We start from the raw sequence: 5,924 nt of genomic DNA on the forward strand, positions 1-5,924 counted from the left end.
AAATGTAGTATTTCTCCAATAGGGGAAAAGATAAGAGATTGAAACTCTGCAGGTATGTAGAGTACTACCCACCTTACAAAGGGGAACTGCAATACAGGTTCTGGCTTAACTGCCATTTTCAGTAAGACTGTTTATTGGTTTCAGAATTATCTCTGGATTTCCAGCCTGTTTTTGCATAGAGAAAAATAGCACTGAAAAGTTATTTGTCTCCAAGAGGGGAAAAGCTAGGAGGCTGACACTCTGCATATAGACAGAGTACTATTTACCCTACAAAGGGGTACTGCAATCTTGGTTCTGTCTTAACTGCCACTTTCAGTATGACCGTTTATTTGTTTTAGCTTTCAATATGCATTTCCAGCCTGTTTTGCCTAGAGAAAAGTAGCTCTGAAAAGTAGTATTTCTCCAAGAGGGAAAAAGCTAGAAGGCTGAAACTCTGCAGGTATGTAGAGTACTATCCACCCTACAAAGGGGTACTATAATCCTAGTTCTGGCATAACTGCCAGTTTAACTATGACCATTTTTTGTTTTTAGCTTTCTCTTTGCATTTCTAGCCTGTTTTTGCATAGAGAAAAATAACCCTGAAAAGTAGTATTTCTCCAAGAGGGAAAAAGCTAGGAGGCTGAAGCTCTGCAGGTAAGCAAAGTATTATCCACCCTACAAAGGGGTATGGCAATCCTGTTTCAGGCTTAACTGCCCCTTTCATTATGACCATTTATTGTTTTTAGCTTTCTCCATGTATTTCCATCCTGTTTTTGGATAGTGTAAACTAGCGCTAAAATGTAGTATTTCTCCAAGAGGGAAAAAGCTAGAAGGTTGAAACTCTGCAGGTATGTAGAGTAGTATGCACCCTAGAAAGGGGTACTGCAATCCTGGTTCTGGCTTAACTGCCAGTTTCAGTATGACCATTTACTATTTTTAGCTTTCTCTATGCATTTCAAGCCTTTTTTGCATAGAAAAAAATAGACCTGAAAAGTACTATTTCTCGATGACGGAAAAAGCTAGGAGGCTGAAACTCTGCAGGTAAGCAGAGTACTATCCACCCTACACAGGGGCACTGCAATTCTGGCTCTGGCTTAACTACCACTTTCAGTATGACCGTTTGTTGGTTTTAGCTTTCTCTATGGATTTCCAGCCTGTTTTTGTATAGAGAAAAATAACACTGAAAAGTTGTATTTCTCCAAGAGGGGAAAAGCTAGGAGGCTGAAACTCTGCATATAGGCAGAGTACTATTTACCCTGCAAAGGGGGTACTGCAATCTTGGTTCTGTCTAAGCTGCCACTTTCAGTATGACCGTTTATCGGTTTTAGCTTTCAATATGCATTTCCAGCCTGTTTTGCATAGAGAAAAATAGCCCCAAAAAGTAGTATTTCTCCAAGAGGCAAAAATCTAGGAGGCTGAATCTCTGCAGGTATGCAGAATAGTATCCACCCTACATAGGGGTACTGCAATCCTGGTTCTGGCTTAACTGCCAGTTTCAGTATGACCATTTACTGTGTTTGGCTTTCTCTATGCATTTCAAGCCTTTTTTTGCATAGAGAAAAATAGAACTGAATAGTACTATTTCTCCAAGATGGAAAAGACTAGGAGGCTGAAACTCTGCAGGTTAGCAGAGTACAATCCACCCTACACAGAAGCACTGAAATTCTGGTTCTGGCTTAACCGCCACTTTCAATATGACCATTTATTGGTTTTACCTTTCTCTATGCATTTCCAGCCAGTTTTTGCATACAAAAAAATAGACCTGAAATGTAGTATTTCTCCAATAGGGGACAAGATAAAAGGCTGAAACTCTGTAGGTATGTAGAGTTCTACCCACCTTACAAAGGGGAACTGCAATACAGGTTCTGGCTCAACTGCCATTTTCAGTAAGACTGTTTATTGGTTTTGGAATTCTCTCTGGATTTCCGGCCTGTTTTTGCATAGAGAAAAATAGCCCTGAAAAGTTGTATTTCTCCAAGAGGAAAAAAGCTAGGAGGCTGAAACTCTGCACGTTTCCAGAGTACTATACACCCTACAAAAGGGTACTGCAATTCTGGTTCCGGCTTTAATGCCACTTTCAGTATGACCGCTTATTCTTTTTAACTTCTCCATGCATTTCCAGCCTGTAGTTGCATATAGAACAATAGCCCTGAAAAGTAGTTTTTCTGCAAGAGGGAAAAAGCTAGAAGGCTGAAGCTCTGCAGGTAAGCAGAGTACTATCCACCCTACAAAGTGCACTGCAACCCTGGTTCTAGCTTAACTGTCAGTTTCAGTATGATCGTTTATTGTTTTTGGCTTTCTCTATCCTTTTTAAGCCTGTTTTTGCATAGAGAAAAATAGCCCTGAAAAGTAGTATTTCTCCAAGAGGGAAAAAGCTAGGAGGCTGAAACTCTGTATGTATCCAGACTACTATCCACCCTACAAAGTGGTACTGCAATCCTGGTTCTGGCTTAACTGCCACTTTCAGTATGATCGTTTATTGGTTTTACCTTTCTATATGCATTTCCAGACTGTTTTTGCATAGAAAAAAATAGACCTGAAATGTAATATTTCTCCAATAGGGGAAAAGATAAGAGGCTGAAACTCTGCAGGTATGTAGAGTACTACCCACCTTACAAAGGGGAACTGCAATACAGGCTCTGGCTTAACTGCCATTTTCAGTAAGACTGTTTATTGGTTTTAGAATTCTCTCTGGATTTCCAGCCTGTTTTTGCCTAGAGAAAAATAGCACTGAAAAGTTGTATTTCTCCAAGAGGGGAAAAGCTAGGAGGCTGACACTCTGCATATAGACAGAGTACTATTTACCCTACAAAGGGGTACTGCAATCTTGGTTCTGTCTTAACTGCCACTTTCAGTATGACCGTTTATCTGTTTTAGCTTTCCATATGCATTTCCAGCCTGTTTTGCATTGAGAAAAATAGCCCTGAAAAGTAGTATTTCTCCAAGAGGCAAAAGGCTAGGAGGCTGAATCTCTGCAGGTATGCAGAGTAGTATCCACCCTACAAAGGGGTACTGCAATCCTGATTCTGGCTTAACTGCTATTTTCAGTGGACACATTTATTGGTTTTAGCTTTTTCTATGGATTTTAAGCCTGTTTTTGCATAGAGAAAAATAGCCCTGAAAAGTAGTATTTTTCCAAGAGGGAAAAAGCAAGGAGGCTGAAACTATGCAGGTATGTGGAGTACTATCCACCCAACAAAGGCGCACCGCAACCCTGGTTTTGGCTTAACTGCCAGTTTCAGTATGATCATTTATTGTTTTTAACTCTCTCTGTGCATTTCAAGCCTGTTTTTGTATAGAGAAAAATAGCACTGAAAAGTAATATTTCTCCAAGAGGGAACAAGATAGGAGTCTGAAACTCTGCAGGTAAGCAGAGTACTATCCACCCAACAAAGGCGCACCGCAACCCTGGTTTTGGCTTAACTGCCAGTTTCAGTATGATCATTTATTGTTTTTAACTCTCTCTGTGCATTTTAGTTTGTTTTTGCATAGAGAAAAATAACCCTGAAAAGTAGTATTTCTCCAAGAGGGAAAAAGCTAGGAGGCTGAAGCTCTGCATGTATGTAGAGTACTATCCACCCTTCAAAGGGGTACTATAATCCTGGTTCTGGCTTAACTGCCAGTTTAACTATGACCATTTTTTTGTTTTTACCTTTCTCTATGCATTTCAAGCCTGTTTTCGCTTAGAGAAAAATACCCCTGAAAGTAGTATTTCTCCAAGAGGGAAAAATCGAGTAGGCTGCAACTCTGCAGGTGTGTAGTGTACTATCCGCCCCAAAAGCTGGTACTGCAATCCTGGTTCCTGCTTAACTGCCAGTTTCAGTATGGCAGTTTGTTTTGTTTTAGCTTTTTCTATGCATTTCAAGCCTGTTTTTGCATAGAGAAAAATAGCCATGAAAAGTACTATTTCTCCAGGAGGGAAAAAGCTAGGAGGCTGAAACTCGGCAGGTATGTGGAGTACTATCCACACTACAAAGGGGTACTGCAATCCTGGTTCTAGCTTAACTGCCAGTTTCAGTATAACCATTTAGTGTTTTTAGCTTTCTCTATGCATTTCTAGTCTGTTTTTTCATACAGAAAAATAGCCCTGAAAAGTAGTATTTCTCCAAGAGGGAAAGAGCTAGGAGGCTGCAACTCTGCAGGTATGCAGAGTAGTACCCACCCTACAAAAAGGTACTGCAATCCTGGTTCTTACTTAACTGCCAGTTTCAGTATGACTGTTTGTTGGTTTTAGATTTCTCTATGCATTTCCAGCCTGTTTTTGCATAGAGAAAAATAGAATTGAAAAGTAGTATTTCTTCAAGGGGGAAACGCTAAGAGGCTGAAACTCTGCAGGTATGCAGAGTACTATCCCCCCTACAAAGGGGTACTGCAATCCTGGTTCTGGCTTAACTGCCATTTTCAGTATGACACATGTATTGGTTTTAGCTTTCCCTATGCATTTCCATCCTGTTTCTACATTGAAAAAAATAGCCCTGAAAAGTAGTATTTCTCCAAGAGGGAAAAAGCTAGGAGGCTGAAACTCTCCAGGTAGGCAGAGTACTGTCCACCCTACAAAGTGGTACTGCAATCCTGGTTATGGCTTAACTGCCACTTTTGGAATGACCATTTATTGGTTTTAGCTTTCCCTATGCATTTTCAGCCTGTTTTTGCATATAGAAAAATAGCCCTGAAAAGTAGTATTTCTCCAAGAGGGAAAAAGCTAGGATGCTGAAACTCTGCAGTTTTGCAGAGTAATATCCAGTCTGGAAAGGAGTACTGCAATCTTGGTTCTGGCTTAACTGCCACTTTTAGTATGACCGTTTATTGGTTTTGGCTTTCTCCATGCATTTCCAGCCTGTTTCTGCATGGAGGGAAGAACACTCTAACTGGAAAGAATCACACTTTTTGGAGACTCAGGAAGTAGTCCTCAAAAGGACTTTTCAGTCGATTATTCATATTGTAGTTGTCCTGGGGTATCCTTATAGTTGTAGCCCTGAGGAGGGCTGTTGTAGTCCTGATGAGGGCTGTTGTAGTCCTAAAGCCGACTGTTGAAGTCCTGGTAAGTACTGTTGTAGTCCCGAGGATGACTGTTGAAGCCCTGAAGATGGTTGTTGTTGTGTTGGTTAGAGCTGAAATGGCCCTTACAAGGGCCTCCCTGGGTATCCTGTCAGATCAGATCTCAGTAGGTGCCCCCTTATGTAAGGCTTGGCTCCTGCAGATGTGGTCTGTGGGTTCATAGAAGAAACTTTGTGGTCTGTTTGGCCTTACAGAGGAACCTGGATGGTATCCTAGTAAGCTAGACCTGTTGCAGTCACCCTTTGACCAGCCTTACAGAGGAATCTGGAGGGTATCCTAGTAAGCCAGACTTATTACAGTCACCCTTAGACTGGGTTGGGTTTCTGTGGGTTCTTATAAGAACCTTTGTGGTCCCTTGCAGGGCCTGAGCTCTCTTAGTCCTGTTATTCCTTGCCCAAGATGGTGGGCAGTCGACATGCAAGGTGTTCATTTGTTCTAAAAGAAGACACCAGAAGCAGTAGCATTTGATCTGTGTTTCTTTATTTCTGTCCTTGCAGATCACAGTTCCAATCTTCCTCCTAACGTTGCTCTGAGTGAGAATCTAGAATGCATACAGTTACTGCTCTTAAAATACACTAAATGGGTGGGCGTGTTTTGTTTTGGACCAATCACTGATTGGGGTTTCTCCTGGGGCATGGCTCTCCCCTTGGAGAACTGTCATTGGTGGGGTAAATTCACCCAATTTACATTTCTAGGTGTCCCATGTCTCTGTATCTCAAGGGGCATGGCTATCCCCATGGAGAGTTATCACTGGGGTAAATTCACCCAATTTCCCTTTCTAAGTATCCCATGTCTGTGTATAAAGGCTACGTTACTTACTAAGCTAAGTTCTCATTTATTAGACAAACTAGACCAAAGTGGTTAATTGTTAGTTCTTAAGATAACAT

The sequence above is a fragment of the Protopterus annectens genome, chromosome 15.part0, assembly GCF_019279795.1.
Source record: "Protopterus annectens isolate FY-2018-M chromosome 15.part0, PAN1.0, whole genome shotgun sequence".
Lineage (NCBI taxonomy): Eukaryota > Metazoa > Chordata > Ceratodontiformes > Protopteridae > Protopterus > Protopterus annectens.